The sequence below is a fragment of the Musca vetustissima genome, unplaced genomic scaffold (assembly GCF_032173495.1).
Source record: "Musca vetustissima isolate MV318-11 ecotype Yass unplaced genomic scaffold, APGP_CSIRO_Mvet_v1 utg7864, whole genome shotgun sequence".
Taxonomy (NCBI): Eukaryota; Metazoa; Arthropoda; class Insecta; order Diptera; family Muscidae; genus Musca; species Musca vetustissima.
Genome location: NW_026880792.1, coordinates 93,235 through 116,444, shown reverse-complemented (window position 1 = coordinate 116,444; position 23,210 = coordinate 93,235). Strand labels below are relative to the sequence as shown.

At 34.1% G+C, this 23,210-nt stretch overlaps 1 protein-coding gene across 1 annotated transcript in view; it reads right to left on the bottom strand.

Moving 5' to 3' along the window:
• Positions 1-20,660, bottom strand: part of LOC133326658 (voltage-dependent calcium channel type A subunit alpha-1) — a 186,202-nt gene extending 165,542 nt beyond the window's left edge. Inside the window, exon 1 of the mRNA XM_061535282.1 lies at positions 20,519-20,660. The gene's annotated coding sequence lies outside the window, so the exon portion shown is untranslated. The remainder of the gene's footprint in view (positions 1-20,518) is intronic.
• Positions 20,661-23,210: the final 2,550 nt, after the last annotated feature.

Genomic DNA, 23,210 nt, shown 5'->3' with positions numbered 1-23,210 from the left:
CACACACACACACTGTAATAACCAAAAATAATTTAAGCCAATTTGTCGGTTTTACGTTAAACTATAAAATAAGTTGGTATTTGTGAATATTGCTGTATCTATTATTTTTGGAATTGCTAATGTTATTTTTGGATATCTATATACCTACTTGTTTTTATTTACTCGGCTTTATTATGGTTAAAGTAATACTAATAGTAACAAAGTATAGAAATTATATCTAATATTAAAAAAAAACGTTGATACAACTTTTTTTAATCAAACTCTATAGCAAAAATAACTCAAATGGGCAAAACCTATTTTTAAGAAGATATATATTTTTGTCTGATTTTCGTTGTTTGGTTAGAACCAACATTTCCGTATCGTTCCAATTAGATTTCCAAGATTTTTTTCTAACTTTTCTTCGGTTCCGACCATATTTTGTACAATTCACTAAATTGAGCCCAGAATTATTATAATTTTTTTTTTTTTTTAATCGGTTTAGTTCACCGACTTATTTAGACATTTTTAGAATCATACGTAATTTTTAAAATATCTCGAAAAACAATTCATCTGTTTTTCCCTAAATTTACAATCTTAACAACTGCTCTAAAAATTAATTTGTTCCATTTGAGATTCACAAATAAAAAATCACTTTCTCAATATTTTACGTCAAATTAACCATTTTTTTTTTTTTTTTTCATTAAAATAAGAAAACTTTAATCTTATGGGTAATATTTTTACTCGGTGAAAATATGATTCAGAAAAGACATCGCGAAAGGGCAGTAAACCACTAAACGGTCAAGAGAGTGTAAATATCGCGAAATATTTCCCAGACTCGGAATATAAATACCTTGGTACCGCCATAAATGAAACGAATGACGTCAGTTATGAAATTCGGAGAAGGATTGTGATGGCCAACAGATGCTACTATGGTCTAAGTAAGCAGTTTAGAAACAAGGTCACCTCCCGCCAGACCAAACTCACACTTTACGAGACGCTGATACTACCCGTGCTATTATATGGATCAGAAGCATGGGTACTTGCGCAAGCAGATGAGGCAGCTCTTGGGGTGTTTGAGAGAAAAATTCTTCGAAAGATCTACGGGCCGATCTGCGTCGACGGTGAATTTCGGCTTATGGAACAACCGTTCTGTAACAAGCCAGCTAAGTAAGTAAGTAAGAATATAAATCCGCGGTATAGTGGGGCGGGACCGATCATATGATACCCTACACAACTACCCCTGTGCTTTACGTTTCTGAGTCTGGGAAATATTTCGCGATATTTACACTCTCTTGGCCGATTAGTGGTTAACAGTTCTTCGGCATATTTTCTGAATCAAGTTTTCCCGAAGTAAATATTTCATTTAACCCATTAAATATTAAGGCAACCATTCCAATTAATTGGCCAGAACGTCTTCCACATGGAAAACTTATGATGTTGGGCTTATAATAGTGGCCCCTAGACAAGTATCTTGAAGAGTTTATGTGAGTTCCTGCCAATAGGCCTACCTCACAGTGGCTGAGCCACAGGCGGAAAAGCGCCCAGCAGCGCTCCAGCACCGAAGTACTGTACCAATTGGAGAGCATGCAGAAGGCACACTCCCCCCCTTGGTGAGAGGCGAAACCACAACCCCCGCGAAGCTCCCCAGGGAGTGGCCTCTAGGCAACAAGACAAAAATAAAGTTTTATGTCCATTTCAGCCCCGCTATCATCTGATCATCATCGACGGTAATCTCAAGCTAAATTTCTTAGCCATAAACGTACATTTCTGCCATCTAGGGTGTTAATGGAAAACAATATCAATAATGGAAAACAATATCAAAATGGACACATTTAAGTATGCAAGTAAATCTCCCACATCCGAGTACATACGACAATATAATGGGTATCGATTTAAAGGTCAATCACTCCTCTTGCATATATTTTAAAGTTCTCAGGTCTATTTCATTCAGGACAGAGTATATACGTCATAGGATACAATTTTTGTATTTTTTTCACACAAAAACCTGAGTCCATTTGACCCGCTCTGTGTTTCGGTCATAATTGTAGCATCTAGTGCAACCAGAAAAAATAGAAAAATAATGTTTTTGTTCCATTTCATCCTCTTAATATTAACCGACCACTGCCAAAAACAATAGGGTCTTCAGCATACGTGTAATTTGGCCCATAAATGTACCCTGTATCGTGTTTACAAATTATAATGGACAAATACACATGTCTAGTCTCTCGGTCGGTATACTACGATCGTCATATCTCGGCTAGCTGATTATAGGACCAATAAGTGGATCAAGAACAATATTTCTTGATCAAAGGGGGCCCACAAAGTTATAATACGCTAAGGGTATGAATATAACATCGAAATTAGGTTCAAGTTTTTTTTTTAACAACACCAGGCTAACCGACAGGAAACATGTTTTCATACAAAACCTTTAAGAGGTTCTCCGTCTGTCAATGGGCGTTGTCTGGATATAAAATACCTTATAAAATTGGCTTCCCTGTATAGAAATCTTGGTGGAAGTGGTTTCAGAAGGAGTGGTGAGGCGGCTCCCATTTTTGGACTTGATCTAGTTTTGATAAAAATATTGCAAGATTTGGAAATGGCTGTAATTTAGCATTCCGGGTTTGTTTCCTACCCAAATATTGTTCAATGCAAGCTCATATTTTGACGCAGCTCCACGATAGACATTATCTTGCCAAACTTTAGATATTTTGTTGGCCAAGGCACATTTACAAAACGACAGGAGTGGTAATATAGGTCTATGGAGGTTGAAAGGCAGAATTCTCGGTGTATACCCATGTATTGAGATAAAGGACAAGCGCCATATTCCACTTTTATAGTTCTATAGGTATTTTACAATCGAAGTGGCTTATTAAAACAGTTCTCCACAGAAAATGTTATGTATAGCTTTCCCCTATCACCATTTTCAAAAATTTACATTTTGTTTAATAGAAGACAATTTCGATTCTGTTTGTAAAGTAATTTTCAAAAGTATACAAGCCCTTTGAACAGACTAATTTCCACATAACTACTTTGCGTTTAACACTAGATTGCCGAAGGCGGTCATTTTTCAATTTCAAATACAAAAACAACTGTGTATATAATGGCACAGTTTTTTTTTTTTTAAATTTTGGTGACTTTTTTATAATAATCGTAATTCTGTGTGGTACAAAAAGTCACCAAATTAAAAAAAAAGTGTAGTGTAAGTACATGTACAGTTGTGTTTGTACTTGAAATTGAAAAATGGTCAAAATGACCACCTTCAGCAATTTAGTGTTAAAGAAAACTATAGATAGTCTACAGCCTATCCAATTCCTGTATAAGGCCATATTCTAAAAACCAGTGAGCGGAGCAGTATAGTCGGACGGGGCCGACCATACGATACCCTACACAACTACGACTGAGTTCTAACTTTCTAAAGAACTTTATTCCGAGCCTGGGAAATTTTACGTGACATTTGCACCCTCTTGCCCGATTAGAGGTCAACAGCACATCTTCCATACACCGACATATTTTCCGAATATTACTAATATTCAGTACAGCCCTTCTTATTACTTGTCCAGATTGACTTCAGCGTGGGGTGAATGGTGATGATCGGCTTATAACTGTGGCCTATATATCGGTTCGAAAAATTGCAAAAAAAAATAAGTTTTCGGTCCACTTCATCCCAAAATTATTATCTGATCATCACCGAAAATTACAAGCGCTGTCCTTGACCATAACTGGAACCCCATGGAAAATGTCAAATCGATCGGCGTTATATTTCCGCCCTCCAGTGTGGTAAGGGTTACTATATAATATCTGAATACTTAAGCACCAGTAAATATTTAAGTGTAACTCCCACATCCGAGAACATACGAAAATATAATTGGTATCAATTTAAAGGTCAGCCACTTCTCTTGAATATACTATCAACGGGTATATGTTCTTTAGGAGTAAATATATACGCCATAGAATCCAAAATTTGTAATGTTTCACACAAAAGTCAGGGTCTATTTGACCCGCTAAATATTGACCGATCTTTATCAAAACAGGCATGTCTTTTCTTTGGTCCGATCCCCTTCTCCATGTAAAATTTCACGATGTTCGGGCCATAATTGTGGCCTCTGGAGCGACCGAAAAAACCGACAAAAAGTTAGTATTTGGTCCATTTCATCCCCTAAATATTAAACAATCTTTACCAAAAACAATGGGGGTCTTCATTGGCCAGAACCCATCCTATATGCAAAATTTCGTGAAGATTGGTCCACTACTGTGGCCTCTATCGTGTATACAAATTATAATGGACAGACGGACGGACGGACACACATGTCTAGATCGACTCAGCTAGTCGAGATATGGCGGTCGGTATACTTAAAGGTGGGTCTAGGACCAATATTTCGCGGTGTTACAAACTCTTGGGGCTGCACAAAGCTATAATACCCTGACATCATAGTTGTGTAGGGTATAAAGATATAAGTGGTCTTTAGAAGACCACAGGTCATCTATACGCAAAAGACCTCCAGAAGGTCTTTTGCGTATAGATGACCTGTAGAAGACTTTCTATCTAAAATATTTCAAAATTAATAAAAATAAATAAATGTAGAGACAAATCGAATGTTTTATTCTTCTCAATTTCCTCTGTATCATAGTTTCAAAACCGTAGACAGGTAGGTTAGTGAATCTACTACCAACTTAGTTGTATTGCTTCAACAAAGCCTTTTAATTTCTTCAACTCAATATCAGCCATTATCATATTGTTCAGAATAATAATAATTGCAAACTATTAAAGTCAATTTTATTTACCAATAAAACACCTCATATTTGAGTTAATGACTTTTCAACTAATACCAAAACACACTAAAAAGTACACACACGGAGAATATTATCAACAACTAGCCAGACACTACAAATTGTTTATTTTGTGTTGTCTATAACTTAGTTATTGTATAAATATTTGTTCAACAACATTAAATAATTTTATTTCTGGTCATGTCCATACATACACACAAATATACAAACATACACGTACATAGCTAGAAACTGTATAATTTGGTATTGTGTGTAGGAACTATCCAAACAACAAAACTAACCAACAGAAAATAATAGGAGACACAAATCTCTGGCTGGTACTTAAATGTGAAAAGACGTGACTTTTGAACATAGAGAGTAGTAGCACAACCTATGACATTTATAGATGGCAATATGACAAAACGAAAAAAAGAAAATATTAAAAATGCTATGTCTCCAATGGCCAAGAAGAAGAAGAAGACGGCGACGACAGTAAGATGAAATAGTTGGTTTTGTTATTTATTTGTATTGCTTGATATCTATTACGGGCATTTTTATTTTCCGGCCAACTCGTATATATACAAAGGGAAATAATATCAATAAATGAAGGAAGCGGGGTTTTGTGTGTATTTTTCCATAGGGTACGAGTATAGCATGTTTTTAAAATTGAAAAATAAAACTAAAATTTACAAAGAAACCCACACATTGTAATGACTAATACTTTTTGGCTGGATAATGTTGCCAAAATCATTACAAGAAAAAAAATTATAGATGATCCGTTGAGGCTTATAATTACGTTTTAAATAGAATAAGAAATAATTTGGTATATGGAGCAGATAATTAAATACAGAGGACAGAGGGAATTAATGCAAATTCATTGTATTCTTATATTAACCAACAATTTGCAGAATTCTATTAAAAAAAATATTTTTCACAAGCTAATTTTGGAACCCACTTGCCACCAGAAATGCTAAATTCCAGTCACTTCGGACTGAACCAACAATCCTCTTCTTCTAACATAGCCCAAATATTAGGTTGTGCAAATTTTGAATCAAATCGGATACCTTGTTACCGTAATTAGAGATGCTATTTATTGGGTAAATACTCAAAGGGTGGGTAAATATCCATTACACCCTATTTCCGGGTTTCTGTTATCAAATCGACTCAAAATTTGAAAGCTTTATACATTTTATAAATACTTTAAATACATGGGTAAGTACTTGGGTAAATACCCGAGTATTTATCCAAATTTGAGTATAGACCCACTAACTGCCGACATAGACTGCCAGAATTTTGATCACATTTTTTTATACCAAAACATTAAATTTGAACATTTGGTATCAGGAGGAACCATCAGTCTCAATATCCGAACTTGATCTACAATTCATGGAATATTACGATATGCAAAAATTCAATCAAATTTGAACCAGCCAGCATGAGAAAAAATTAGTGTCCACTTTTAAATCGATTGAATATTTTCTGAAATGTATTTGGTTCAAAGACACGTAGGTTCTAAAATTTTTTGTCTTATCATTAGGCATAAGGCTGATGGTATAATTATCAATAGAGATCTATATTGATAATATTCGAAGTAATATTTTGAACCAAATCAAAACCCAACATTTTATACTACAGTTGGAAACGTGCCAAACATCTTCAAAATTCCAAAAATTGGCAAAAACCCGTTATGTACCCCATATAACGGATTTTTTCGATATTTGCATGAACATGAAAATGTTCATTACAAAAATATATATATATTTTTTTTTTTTTTTGATTAAAAAAAATATTTTGAGAGGTCCAACACTCTGGGCCCCTATGCGTACATCCCTAGTATGTATCATCCTTCCCACTAATTGGAATAATATACGTTTTTCTATAGCTATAAGGTCAGTAGAATGACATCTGGGTATAGTAGAACTTCAGACGGTATTTTGCACTCTGATGACCAGATATCGGTCAAAATTGGCAAAAACCCATTATGTACCCCATATAACGGATTTTTCCGATATTTGCATGAAAATGAAAATGTTCATTACAAAAATAATTTTTTTGATTAAAAAAATATTTCGAGAGGTCCAACACTCTGGGCCCCTCTGCATAGATCCCCAGTATGTGTCATCCCTCCCACTAATTGGAATAATATACCTTTTTCTATAGCTATAAGGTCAGTAGAATGACATCTGAGTATAGTAGAACTTCAGACGGTATTCTGCACACTGATGACCAGATATCGGTATTTGATATAGATGTGAGAGATTTTTTGCAGATAACTTGCTGAAGGTCTTTCGTGGATAGAGGACCATCCTGTATTAAGGTAAACTGTATCTGTCTATAGAAGATGGACTGATGCACTTTTGTATATATATAACGTACAAATATATTACGGTGTACTGAAAAATTTTAGAATTTCTGCTGCCTACAGAATTTCAGCACAATGAACCCTTTTTAAGAAAACATGTTGAAGACCCTCTGTATACAGAAGAGATCCTCTCATGTCTGTAGAAGACCTGTGATAGTTTCTCTGAGAAAGGTCATCTATATACAGAAAGGGACTTTTATTTTTATAGAAGGCATGTAGAAGGTATTCTATGTCCATAGAAGGCCTGTAGAAGGTCTTCCATGTCCATAGATGGCCCATATAAGCTTTTCTTTGTACAAAGCTGTGGAAAATATTTTTCATTCATCTGTATAAGTGGATGTGGGCATGTAGAAGTGGAGTTAAATACATAAAAGAATGTCATCTGTTTATTAAAGATATTGGGTATTTTTACTTTCGTTGTAATTTATCTATCAGTAGTTTTTTTAACTATTAGACATGAAATGCATTCGAAGAGCCCCCGACATATTCTAATTACCAAGCTCGACATTAAATAAGGAAGGACCCCACTGCACAAAATTCAGGGAGGCGTTGTTTCTAGGCAACGACAGATGACAGCCTCGTCAACTAGGACAGGCTACCACAGACAATGAAAAAAAAATATTTAAATTACTGGAAAAAGAGACGATGTCGTTTAATAATGTCAACACTACCACTTTTACCGATATATCCAATTTTCAATACTAAGCATTCTAGGAGTAATAATAATGTTTGTACTGAATTTAAATCTCTATTTAAACCCTAACCGATAGATGGCAGCCTCGCTACCTAGGGCAAGCTAAAGCAGACAATGGTTAACGAAACTATAAAAATGGCTTATGGAGTAAAATGTCGATGCTTTCTGGTAGCCCTATTCTTCCTACAGGAGTATGCCAAAATAAATACATTACATCACCTCCAATTATCCGAAATTCGGTAAAGATTTAAACATACTGAAAATTGAGGCCATACCATAATATGATGGCAATCACATTATTATTGAATTTTTACATGAAAATATATTAGAATCGATTATTTAATTATTTTGATTCCGATTTAACTAAAAATGTTTCTTTTGTTAATCACAAAAGTGTTGTTAAGAAATCGGTAATAGACTTTTCAAATTTCTTTATTCCTAGCAGTCCTTTTTGGGGATAATCTCTGTTTCCCGGCTGGAACTGTAAACACCGAAAACAGCAACAAGTCTTCTTCAAACAATATTTCGTTAATTTTTGTTTTAAATCAATATAGATTGTTGGTGTTCATTACCTCAAATTCGTTCATTTTAAATTTAACAAAAACAACGTGAAAAATATCTTATATAGTTCGCAATAATTTTAGGCATTCATTACAGAAAGGACACCCAAAAGTTTTTCAAAAAATACGGATAATTTTAATTTTGCAAAACTTTAAGAAAGGATTTCATTCATGTTTTTTAGAATTTAACTCATGATTCGTGTTACCCCTCTAATATGTTCCAAATTCAATATCCATACATGCATGTATGTAGTTTTGATTTTCTTCCACCATAGTTATATTGAAATGTTCTTCTTCTCCTTTTCCATTAAATTGCAATTTTTCCGCAAAAGATTGCTTTGACAAAAAACAGCAAATTATGCCGACGACAGTGGCGAATGTCTTTTTTTTTTTGTATTTATGCATGTATGTTTGTCGAATGTATTAAAAATACATTACAATAACAAACAGACAAACAATGAAACAAAAATATCGGTCAAATGCGGAAAGTGACCTCATTTCCATGTTTCCACCACTCTTCTTAATTGTTGACCATTAAGGGCAATGTTTTCTACCTTGAGTTTTCATGTCAAACACAAACAAACAAATGAAAAAAACAGCACTAAAACGCACACACTCTTCTTTGTCCTTTCTCTTCCCAGCACTTCTCTTGTGTTCTTCTGTCCGTATTTGCCCAATATTTTGCTCTCCTCGTTTACAAATCGTAATCGTAATGCAATACTACAAAACGAGAGTATTTTGCAAACATTCAACTTAAGGCTGTGTGTGTATAACTTTAGCATAGATGTGTGTGTGTGTGTGCTTCCATTTAGGTTCATGTGTATGCAATAAGAGTCCTTTTGCCGACACGATTTTTGTTTCTTATTTTTGTGTTGTTTTATCAAGAGAAATCATTTTCGTTTCGTTGTGCTTTTCATTTGGCAAAAAATATGTTGGTGGTGCTGCTCCTATTGCTGGTAACTACCTTTCTGATAATAGGGTTCTATAAAAGAAGGAAAACAAACAGAAGTACCACAAACAACAACAAGAAAATAATAAAAACGACAACGACTTATTAGTCTTGAGTATACACAAACACTATGGGTATACTAGTTTAGAAATGTTATTGAATGAATTTCGGGAATAAGTTTTCCAATTGTATTCATGCGAATGTATAGAAGAGGTTTTGTGCCAACTACATAACGACCTGTATCCTATGGGTGCTATAGTGAAGCGTGGACCTATATATCCCATTTGCGATACAAAACATCCTAGGAGTATTTGAAATGAGCCAAATTTCAGCCACTTTGTTAGCATATTGCTGCTAAAACCTTAAAATTAAAAAAATGAGGAAGGATATTTATATTTTCTATAGTTATAAGGACCGTATAATATTTCTTCTGTCTATAGGGGCTATGACATGCTTCGGAATGTCCGTTTTGTTGTATGATTTGTTGCTATTTTAAAGATAAATTCATAATGTCTCTCTCATAGAAGTCCTGCTCCTGGGATAGTCGATTTTCACAATCCTCTCTAAATACAATTATTTTATCATTAAAGACATTTTGCAATGCAAGAAAAAGATGATTGTCGCTTAGTGCCAATTCCGGACTGTACGGCGTATGCATCAAAACTTCCCAACCATGGTCCTGAAGTTTCTGGCGAGTCACTGTAGATGTGTGTTGCCTAGCGTTGTCCTGGTGGAACAAGGCACCACTCCTGTTGGCCAATTCTGGCCGTTTCTGGTCAATTGTAAATGGTTTTAAACAGTTTTATAGTCGATTTTTAGCTCCTGTGCGATGTTACGACTGCTAACAAGGCGGTCAACTTCGATCATTTGTCCGATTTTATCGACATTTTCGACAACCGGCCTACCTGTGCGAACAACATTTCCTGAACTGAATCTACGAAACCAAAATTGCACATATTTGGCTGTTACAGTGTCGGAACTATAAACACCATTCACAATTTTAGCCGCTTGGCTTGTATTTTCACCATTGTCAAATAAAAACTGTAAAATGTACCGAATTTTCTATTTGTTCACTTCCATTTTTAACACCCTGCAACTCGCAACTCAATGCATCAGAAAAAACCCTTTCAACGAGCATAAATCTGAAATTGTTTTATCGATACTTTACGAGAAATCTATCAGTAGAGCTATTTACCGAAAAAATAATGGAATTTTTCCCCAACCTAATATGTTCCTGATTCTTGATATAGTTTTATTACTCACAGAATATTAAGGTATTGAAAACGGGATATTTCGGCCCAAGTGTTGGTGTAGCCCTCATATAACGGTACCCCCGAATATTCGGTATTTTGTAATTTTTTCCAACCGTATTGGCGAATTTGTATACTTTGGGTTCCAATTGGTAAAACCCCTTTTTTAGAATATCCATATCATTAAAATTTCGACATTTGGCGGCGTTTGGGCACGTTTTCTATCCGAATTGGCTGTAAATCTGGTATTTTTAATTCCAATTGGGTGTCAAATCTCACTACCAAAAATTTTTACTATAGCCCCTTATAACGGCATCCAATGGTCATTATTTTAATGAGTTTGGGAGCATTTTACGACCGATTCGGCTAGTTTGATATTTTGAATTATCATTGGGTAGCACATATTCCTGCCATATTGGCCTACATTTTAGGATAGCCCCCATTCCGTATAGATTGTAGATATTAAAGAATTTTCGGATTCGCCTTATCTATTATTTAGCATAAATACATCTCATTATACCAAACACTTTATTTGACGAAATTTTTGGAACTGTATGTTCAGATTTCAAACTCGATTTTTGTACCGGTTTTAATCAAGCGATTTCCTACTGATTTTTATGTAAATTGTGTTCTCCTGTGTAAATGGAAATTTTTGCTACTTAACAATATATGTTTTCTTCGTATTCCTATATCGATAGCCACAATGTGATGGCCTACAACGCATAGCAAAGAATAAGAAAACAAGAATGAACTAAAATCAGCGAAACACAACAATGACGCGAAAAAAGTATGCCATGGTTCAGTTCAATGGAACGAAAGTTATGTTATTTTTTTACAATAAATGAACTTAAGTTTAGTCCGACCTACCGACCGTCTGAATGAATGAACAAAAAATAGCAACCAAACAAACAAAAACCCCCTCTGAACCAAAAGCAGCATACATTATTGCCTTTCCGTTTTAAATGCGATTGTGTGGTGTCCTTTCATGTTTTTTGTGGAGCGCCAAGGGTGACTTATATCGGACGTCGACGGGGTGATATGTATGTTTGAAGGTGATGGCTAAACTGGTGGTTATGGTAGTGGTGTTGGTGGTGGTTGAGGTTCAGGTCTGTTACAATTTCTTCTGTTATCGTCTTCTGTTCAATGGTTTTCTTTTGGTGGGGTGGATATTGTTTTTTGTGTTTCAATCATATGTTGGGTTTGGTTTGGTAGATAGGCTGATATGGGCAGCATTTAAAAACGGCACGAAGGAAATACGATACCGCCGCATGAACGATTTTATTTGTTTTTTCTCTGTTTACCCAACTGAAGAGGGAAAAATCTGCATGCAAGCGCTTGCGTGTTAAAGTGTTTATGTGGCACATTGAATCTGTTGTTATTCACTGGCTGTGGTAGTGATACAAATTTTGTCACATATATCCACAGTTAAGTGCAACACTTTTTTCAAAAGTTATTTGCTACCCATTCTCTCCGTCTCCTTAAATTAAATTTCACTTCATTTGCAGTTTCACTTAATTGTGGTGCCAATCAAATTCATTGTTTCTGTTTCGCAGTTCCACTCTTTTTGGTGGCCAATAAAATTATAATGTAATCAAGTTGCTGTGTTGCTGTTTTAAAGGGGTACATTTTTGAATTTGCATCCCATCCCATGTTTCCACCAAGGGTCACTGAATAATGATGACAATCTGTTGGGTTGGTTGTTTGTTCGTTCTAGTTGTGTTGTTTGATTTACTGGCATCAACGTCCTCATCGTCATCATCATCATGCAATGGATAATGTTTCCTAAATGACTGCATAGGCCCAGCACATGGCCTGGGTTGTTTTATGTTCGCATTTGTTTTGCATATGGTTGGCCTCTAAGTGGCGAAATGGGGTAATAGTTCAGATAGTGGTCGTAGTCAGAATGTAAACAATAAATTTAAACAGTAAACAATTTAATGAAAGGTTTTAAAAGCTGTTTTTTTACATTTGGTATAACGTCATCCAGAAACTATTTTGAAATGAAATATTTTTTCAATATTCTATGCAAGTCTGTTATGGCGCACCACTAAGGATACATATAATTTTTGGTGATGATTGTTTGCCATTAAAAGTTCGACGTATTTAAATGAGCTGGTAATGGACACGCTTGTTTTTTAAGGGGACCTCGCCCATTCTCGATTTCAAATTTCGACGAGTTTCAGCCGGCTAGCAATATATCATGTTAATGACATCTAACTTTGCATACATGTATTTGTAGACTTAAAGAATAAAATAAATTGAATTGAATAAAAATTATGTTTGTAATTAAAGAAAAGTCCTTCTTTTCGACGGGGAGTGATTGCGAATCGGTGGAACGTCCAAATATAAGAATTCCACTGCAATTAGAAAGACTACATTTCTGACTCTGGTATCAACTAGGATTATTGACTTTGCTTGGAAATTGCCAAAATGGCGAACATAGAAAAGATTTTTTTTTTGAAAATCGTATATTTTTGCTCAAAAACCAAGCTGGAATGTAATGAAGATCTTCACCGATTGGATATATCCCATTTATACGAGAGCTACGGAGGTTCAGAGTGACATGTTAAAATTTAGAACCGATATGTTTAATGTTTTTTTATTTGAAACTTTCAAAACTTTGCTCTTCGCAATATTCAGAGCCATGAATCTGGAAAATCCTCTACAAACTGGTTAACATTCTGCTGAAAAAAATTTATAATATTATGCGAATGTAGTATGCGATTTTATACCCAATATTTTTACCAAACCTATATCATATCCGATGATGGATCTATCGGTTTACTTCTTCTAGTACTTGTAAACCTCATAAAAAACGAACTGATATTATTACCAAGCCTATATCAAGTCCGAAGATAAGCGTATAGAGTGCCCGATTTGATAGATTGATGAAACTGCGAAATACCTATGGTGAAGTACATACACATTTTTTACATAGTTGATCGAAATTTCTTGGAGTCATGCCTAAAATGTGGACCTCTACTGTGATTTCATTAATATCGCCAGAATGGAAATAATCTTCTTCATAATTTTTATACCCTACAAAACTATGTTGTCATTATACCCTACAAAACTATGTTGTCAGGGTATTATAGCTTTGTGCAGCCCCAAATGTTTGTAACGCCGCGAAATATTGATCCTAGACCCACCTTTAAGTATACCGATCATCATATCTCGACTAGCTGAGTCGATCTAGACATGTGTGTCCGTCCGTCTGTCCATTATAATTTGTAAACACGATACAGGCCACAGTTATGGACCAATCTTCACGAAATTTTGCATGTAGGATGTGTCCTGGGCAATGAAGACCCCTATTGGAAATGATTGGTTAATATTTAGGGGATGAAATGGACCAAAAACTTTATTTTTGTCGGTTTTTCTGGTCGCTCCAGAGGCCGAAATTATGTCCAAACACCGCGATTTTTTGCATGGAGAAGGGGATCGGGCCAAGGAATAAACATGCCTGTTTTGATAAAGATTGGTCAATATTTAGCGGGTCAAATGGACCCTGACTTTTTTGTGAATAATGACAAATTTTATATTCTATAGCGTATATGTTTACCCATGAAGAACAAAGACCCGAGAAGTTGATAGCATATCCAAGAGGAGTGGTCGACCTTTAAATTGATACCAATTATATGGTCGTATGTACTCAGATGTGGGAGTTACACTTAAATATTTACAGGTGCTTACGTACTGAGATATTATTTAGTAACCCATTACCACACTGGAGGACGGAAATATAGAGCTGATCGCTTTGAAATATTTCATGAGGTTCCGGCAGTGGTCAAGGTCAACGGCTATAATTTTCGGTGATGATCAGATAATAATTTTGGGATGAAGTGGACCGAAAACTTATTTTTTTCGAATCGATCTATAGTCCACAATTACAAACCGAACATCACAACACAACCCACGGTCAAGGGAATATGGACAAGTAATTAGAAGGACTGAATATTAGTAATATTCGGAAAAGATGTCAATGTAAGGAAAAGGTGCTGTTGACCTCTAATCGGGCAAGAGGGTGCAATTATCACGAAATATTGCCAGGCTCGGAATAAAAATCCGCAGAAAGTTAGATTTTCGTGATAGTTGTGTAGGGTATCGTATGGTCGGCCCCGTGCAACTATACTGCTCCGCTCACTGGTTCATATCTAAAATGTTTTTATTTGATTGACCCGGCAATATTTTGTTTCTGTGTTATCTTAATTTGTCAAAAAATGTCAATGACAGTTGACAGATTATCTCTATTTTTAACTCCCTGACATTTATAGAGAATTTCGTCGAAAATAATAACCTACCAATCTAACATGAATATCAACAGCAAATCATTACCTTAATATATGTAAATTTTTGTAGTCATATCAGTAAAAACGATTGTTGTTATTGTACTTGTAGGGCAAGTGCCACGTTTATTGATATTTTAGTCTGACAGGCATCTATTAAAAACAAAGAAACCCCAAACGAAACATGCAAACCACCATAAATACTGTGGCCAACAAGACTTGGCCTAAAACAGGCTTCATGGCTAGGACAAGCATACATACAAACACATAAATAACCAACAACAATCATACCATCCAATTCTATATCATGTGAATTTTATGCATGTTGGTTGGATATTGTCACTTGATATTGAGACGGACAAAAAACCTAACTTCCCTTCCCTTATGCGTGAGCAATGAAACAAAAACCACCATTGACTTGCAACGGAAACAGCAATAGTTTGAGCACAAAAAACGGCAACCCAATAAAGGAAAAATGTAAAAGAAATATGCATGATTGCTGCAGAATTGTTTTTAAGGTTTTCATAGTTTTCTTTTTTATTGTTATTGTTACTTGGTTTTTGTTTCTTAGCCCCAGTGTAAAAACATTGCAATTAATTAAATGTATAAAAAACATGGAAAAAAAAGAACACAAAGCTGGGGAGCTGCAGCCTGTTATGGTATCCAACAAAACGATGACATGCTTCGACTCTATTGAGGTCAAAAACTGCAAGTAAACTATGCCCTAAGATGAAGAAGCAATGTATGTAGATATGTACGAGTATGTATTTATTATAAGGATTAAACTGATAAATGACACATTCGATGGCAATTTTGATGTGCCAAGAATATGCAAATAAGTCAGGGTAGAATTTATGTTGTATTTAAGAACAAAAGAACGATTATTAGAGAAGAGAATCCCTTGGGGCTTATGTTACTTAGTTTTAAAAATGGAACTTCGTGCATTGCTGAGGAGTGTCACAAAATTAAATATGGCTTAAGATTTTGAATTTATTTCAACAAGAATGAAGTTCCTGCCTATATTATTATGGACCTCTTTTTTATTCCCGAATAATATTTTTCAGATTTTTCAGATCTAGTCTCATTCGAAGAGAGTCAATATGTTGGTATTTATAAGAAAAAAAGAAAGTCGTATATAGAGCTTTTTACACACATGTTCAATACTAAGACGTCAGTAAGCCAAATGTAGTCTACAATAAAATCTCTCGGATTTGATTCATATTTGTAATGGTATAATGAGCTAAAAACTTCCCTTTAAGTTTCTTGTTAACCAATATAATACCTGGATGATATGACCAGAAGTGATCGGGCTTTGAAAATATTGAAAAAATTGTATTCAAAAAATACAAGAAAAAATCATTATGTTCCACCAGTCATAACTTTGTATACCCTCTACCAATCGAAGAACAATAATATTGATATAAAAATATTCCTGTAATTCTATATTGCAGTCACATCGGGTTGGAAAATAAAAGTCCGATTTTTAAAATACTTCAAATATAGGGGGGTTTTCTATCCCTTAAGAAATCATATACCATATCATTATCTTTGTTAAATGTTGTATGTTCATCTGACTTGCCATGTACTAGTCGAGAAAAAAAGTTTGGATACTCTTCAGAAAAGTTGTAATTCCTTTGTACCGCCTCCAAATATGACAGACGTTGATTTGTTTGATATACATTCAATTAATTTTCAAAATTGCATCATAAGTTATAAATCGTTTTCAATAACCCAATTTGCAATGATCTAAATTACACTGCTGGTGTTAAATGTTAAGTTGCATGGAAAACAATACAATCGGTAAGAATTGTACAGTTGTCCGCTCGTTTAGTGACAAAATCCAAAACGTAGGTGTAAATCTGCATATGTGATTAATTTTCAAAATCTAACACCAATGCACTAACATAGTTAAATGATTTGTTTTTTTATTGCTAACAATTAGGTGATATTGATTTATTGTCATATCCCACGAAACTAAAATTACAAATGCATATAACAGAAATAAACCATGTTCCCAATTTAAATTACAGTGACAGTTGTCACACATTTACGACCTCTAGTGTGCTAATGGTAATAGTAAAAAGAGCTAGTAGTAATAGTAATATTAAATCTTCCCTATCCGAGCCCTTTTCACACTATAAAATTAGATGTGCTAAATGGTCATCAGCACATGCATGCTTAATCAAAGGCCCGAAGAAAACTCAGTAGTGTTCGCATTATAACTGTGGTCTGTAGAATGATTAGGAAAACATACAAAAATAGTGTTTTAGGCCAGGCCATCTCCTTGATAAGAATCGAGAAATTATGCGCCTCGTAAATCGATTAGTTATAATGGCAGACACACGGTACACGTGTTATACCATATAATCAGTTTTGCCGTTTTTAATAAAATGTATAGAAGAAATATCAATAATCGGAATCAGGATCTCAATGGGTAAAAAAATAACCTTTTTAGATTTACTACGAAATCTGAAAAATTAAATCAGAGCTAAAACAATTTGAGAATTTGATCATTATTTGATTAAAAAATAAAGAAAAGTTCTAGAAATGTTCAAAAAAGTTTAAAAAAATTTTAGAAAGAAATTGATAGGATATATCCTTCATTCAATATTAAATATTTTGAAGCGTTTTTTCAATGCTTCTTCTTTATCAATATTAGTAAATTTTTAGGATAGACCCAATTAACTCGTTTTATAACCAAATTATCACTAATTTGATATTTTGGTTTATCATTGTAAAAAATCACCCCACCAAAAATCATTAATAGTGGTCCATGTTTCGGTGTAGGCCCCATAGTGCGGTGCCTCAATTATTCGCCACAATTTTCAACCGAAATTGCTCCATTTTAACATTTTGGATTATTATTGGGTAGAAAATATCCCTACCAAGAATTATCAATATTGGTCCATGTTTTCGGGGTAGCACACATAGAACGGTCGCGCTTTTCAATCAAATTGACGATCATTTTTCACTTTTGATTATAATGTGGTGTGAAACCTTCCCACAAAAAATATTAATACTGGTCTACGTTCTACCATATAACGGTACCACCCTCTTTTCATTATTTTGTATCTTCACAATAGCCCTCATATTAGAATATTAAAAAAAAAATAAGAAATGTTCCAATTTAAGTTTATGACTTTTATATCGCTCCCATTCAAAGGCATCTCTTAATTTGGATTTTCATTTTCCCAAATAAACAACCAAACATACGGTCGGGTACTACCACTTTAAAAAAAATTTACTTTTTTATATTGGAAATTCAAAATTATAGCGTGAAACAAACGGAAATATCAATGTGCAAATGTCGAATTTGTTTGAAATAACACAAAAGCACCAAACATTTTTAAAAATTCCAGAAACAATATCAATTTTGTTGGTGCTAAATAAGTTTAAAATGTGATAAATCTAAAAGTGCTAAATTGGAAATAATGGTCCCATTAGACCTCATTTTTCAATAGTAATTTCAATGTATAGAAGATCGTCTCCCAAATATATTCAAAATATGAGTCCTTTATTTCGAAAGTGGTTTCTGATATAAATCTTGTCTTAAGCTTAGAAAAAAGTCTATTAATACTTTGAAAAATAACAAACCAGTATAAACGCAAAATATTGGACCGAAAATATACACAGTAGCCCTTAATGTTTTTTATTTACTTTAAAATACATATTTCTTTCGATTTCATCTAAATGAGCCTAAGACAAAACATATGTTCTTATTGAAATAACATTTTGTACAATATATCGAGATTAGCTGGGATCTATTAGATTGATGAAAATCGGTTTAGATATAGTTAGAGTCTCTATCGTCCGATTTCATTTAAATTATGAACCAAACATTCGAACATTTTGCAAGTGACCCAGAATCGTTCATAGAATAAAATGTGCCATTTGATCAGGACAGATGAATTTGATCAGGGCATATGAAACCAGTGGGCGGTGAACCCTATACAACTACAACTGAACTCTAAGTTCCTATATTCCTAGCCAGGGAAATATTTCGCAATATTTGCACTCTCTTTACCAATTAGAGGCCAACAGCCCCTTGGCAGCATATTTTCAGAATCGTGTATTTCCGAAGTAAAAATATACTCCATAATATTCAAATTTTTTTATTATAAACAAACAAGACAGCCATAAAAAATAGTTGGTCAGAACTAGAGCCACTAGAAAACCAAACAAAATAAAATTATCGGTCCATTTCATCCCCGAAATATCTTTTGATCAACATCGAAAATTATAGGCGACCCTAACTTGAACCTCATGCAAAATTTCCTTTCTATCAACGCGACATTTCCTTCTTCTATTGTGGTTAGGCCCTGTAGTACAAAATGAAAAAATTCACTGTTGCAAACATAAATTTACTGTGAAAAAAATAATTTCGGGTAGGACACGGGTCCCCGGGCTTCCACTCTGCGTACGTCCCTGATTTTATCCCCGAAATATTAACCGAACATCACCAATAACAATAGGAATCTCATGTTAAATTTCGTGACGATTGGTCAATAACTTGGTCGGACGGGCATACATTTCTAGATCGACTCAGCTAGTCGAGATATGACGATCGGTATACTAAAAGGTCCAAGATATATTTCGTGGCGTTACAAACGCATGGGGACACAAAAAGCTATAATATCCTTATACCTATGCATAGGTGTAATAATGTATGTAAAATTTATTTTACCTGGGCATACATTTCTAGATCGACTCAGCTAGTCGAGATATGACGATCGGTATACTAAAAGGTCCGAGATATATTTCGTGGCGTTACAAACGCATGGGGACACATAAAGCTATAATACCCTTATACCTATGCATAAGTGTAATAATGTATCTAAAATTTATCCTACCTCGCCCCACATGAAGACGAAGCTTCCATAGATAAAATCGCCTGATTTCATCTAAGTGACATACAAAGGATGGCCTCGACCAAAAATTGACAATTATTTAGAAAACTTGAGGATATCGAATTGATGAGTCATGCCCACATAAGCTAAGATAATAATATTTCATTCCCTGACATTAAATATACTGACTTTCGACGTCTACGAATGACAGAAGCAGAGGGATTACAATTTTTTAAATGATTGCCTATTTCAATGTCATGATTCCCCATCCTAATTATAAATTTTTGAACTTAAGATAATGATTATTGATTTCTATTAATTTGTTTTATAATTTTTTTTTTACTAGGTAATATTAATTTTCGTGATATACCTCCCAAGAGACTGATTCAATTCCTTAGCTGCTGAATACTGATATGTCATTGGGGTGATATTATAAGAGTACCCTATTACAGTGTACTAAAAATTATTAGTTAATAAAATATCTGTATATATTAAAAGGTATGTTACTTTGAAAAATATTTTTTGGCACCTCAGTACCGAAGTAGAGGACCGATAATCTTCTAACGACATTTTCCTTAATTTTTAGAAACTAAAATTTTATTTTTATTCATATACTGAGTTATTAAAAAAATAATTTTAATTTAATTTAAATTTAGTTTTGTTATTATTGATGAATCCGAAATATAAATAGAAACCATTTGGTAAAAAAGTAAAGGTTACTTAAACGACACATTGGTATAACAACGTTTTTTCAGCATTTTCTTTAAAATCACTTTCCCCAAAACAAAATGTTTGTATATAGATATATATTAAATGTTACCTACCGTCAGTATATCCAATTTCTGATATTGATAGGACGACCGCTCGGCCATAATTGTGTTACACCAGATGTACGGCCACACACATTTGTGTAGATTGACACGTCATACACATGGCATGCAATCGACGATGACGATGACACAGATAATAAGAAGAGTTTCCTTTAGACGACTACAACGACGACAGTGGGCTTTTTCGGTTGGTGTTTTATTTCGGATATATTCGTTACTCCGTTGTTCCGGCTACTATTATTTTTTGTGGGTTTTTCCTTTTTGATTTTATTTTTCTCTCCTTGTGGTGGTACTTCTCTTATTGGTGTTAATTAAACAACACACTTACAAAAAGGACGACGACGATGATGACGACGACCACGCGCTTTTACATACACATATAGACGCGTTTTGCTGAACTTAAAAGAGCGGCGTCGGCGGTGACAATTATCACAAGTTTCCTTTCTATGTGAGAGAGTGTGTATTGCCTTGTTGTTTTGGTCGGAGAGCGTAGAAAAAATACGCAACACTCAAGTGGGGTTATTTTGTGTATGTGTGTGTGTTGCGAGTATTTCAAGCAGGATAACAGGAAACAAGAGTACGACAAAATTTGTTTTAGTGTTATTGACGAAGTGTTAAATGCTTCTGCTGCAAATGTGGCTTTGGCTTTTCGTCTAATCCAAAACTGCGGTTCGAATCGTCAGATGATTTTAAGTTTTACCACGATTTTATGTATGGTTTTTGCGATCAGCAAAATAAAATCAGGAGAATTATGTTTTTTCGTAGTATTTACTTTAAAGTAATGTGTTGTTGTTGTTTTATACTACTACAATTTTCCACGATTTCCTTGTTGTTGTATTATTCTCTGTTGTTTCTTTTTTACCGAATTCGTTGAAACGTTTTGTTGTTTTCCCCGATTTCAATTGTTTTTTTTTCGAACTCCAATTTTTATTTTTGAATGTTGTTGTTTTTGATTATTTATGGGATGTTGTAGTTGTTATTTTTACATCTAAACTTTCCGCTGTTTGTTGTAATGATGAGTATATTTACAGAGCAGTATGATGTTTTAATTTTTTTGTTGTGGTGTTGAGTGAAACATTAAAACAATAATTTGAAAAAATTTTGGTTATGTTGTTGTTGGTTTGGTTTTTTGTGTAATGGAGAAAATTTTGTTTAAATAAATCACAAAAATCACAGATTAAATTTTTTCCTATGTATTCTTTAAACGGGTATTCTATATATATTTCGGTTAATTTTTGATTTACCGAATCCGAGTATTTTTTGGTTTGGTTAGATTTTCGACAAATGATGACGGAGATGTTTGAATGACAGTTGTTTTTGTTGTTAATTTAACTATTTACAGAATTTGTTTTTTGTTGGTGTTTATTTCAATCATGAAGGAGCTGCACTATTCAAATTTCTTTGAAAGAACTATTCTCTGAAGGCCTTAACAGGCACTTCATTAATTCTTAACGAAACTCTTTTTTAGTTGAAATTTTTGTTATGATTTTTTAACGATGATATTTTTGTTGTTGTTGTGTTTTTTTTTTATAATTTTTATACACTTTAATAATTTTTTCCCAAAATTTTTGCTTTGGCAATTTTCTTTTATTTACTATTTTATTTTTTCACTTCCAGTTCCAACACTGCAATTTTTTTTAATAAATTCTCTTTGGAACCTTGCACTCTACACTTGCTTGCTTGCATTCAATTCTTCCAAAACAAACCTAAAAAAATTAAATAAATATATTTTTAATTGGATTTTTCAAAAAAAATCCAATTGGAAAACAGAAACACTAGGAAACACACACACGGATGCACATATAGTTATATGTTCGCTCACTGTGAAGTTTTTTTCCACACTGAGTTTTTTTGATTTGGTTATTTCTCGGAACACCACGGAAAACCCCAAAATGACGACTAGTTTACATTTTATGCTGTCATATTTTTACACACAGACACAAGCTCTCTCGCTCTCAGTGTTATTGTTCTCTCTTTGTGTGGTTTTTCCTCGCACACACACTGTGAGTATTTTTTGGGCCACTGTATTTTATTACATTACACACTGCAAGGAGGGGGCGGCTGGATATACATAATCTCTGGTATAGGCACAAGTGCCGTTAGCTGCTGCTGCTTTCTAATTACATGTAAGTGTGTGTGTGATTGTGTATAGCACGTGTATGCCAGCCAGCCAACCAACCAACAAAGTTTCGTTAAGTTTTTCCTTATTACTCTCGCGTTATCTCTCCACACATTCACTCACTCTCGCCGCTATACAATTGCTGCTCCATAATATATTTGTTTGCTTGTTTGTTGCCGATTTGATTTTCTTTTTTGTTTGGGATTTCCTTTTCGGTTTTGTAATTTATTTTTGGAACAAAATTTTACATGACTGCTCCTTTTTTTGTTATTCGTTTTTCTATTTCTTTGTGACATCTTTGGGGAGAATTTTTATTGTTGTTTTTCATTTTCCCTTTTGCTTTCTCGTTTTTTTTTTCTGGCTTATTATTATTGTTGTATACACATAGACATTTATTTTTCTTTTTTTGTGCAAATAGCAATAGTGGAAGAAGAAAAATATTACAACGAAAGTGGGAATGAAATATGTGCTTTTCACTTTTTTGGAGTTTGAGGATATGCGTCGTTTTGGTGCCGTCATAAATTCTATGGCCAACAAAGTGTTTGGTTTCAGTGTTTTTGTTTTTGT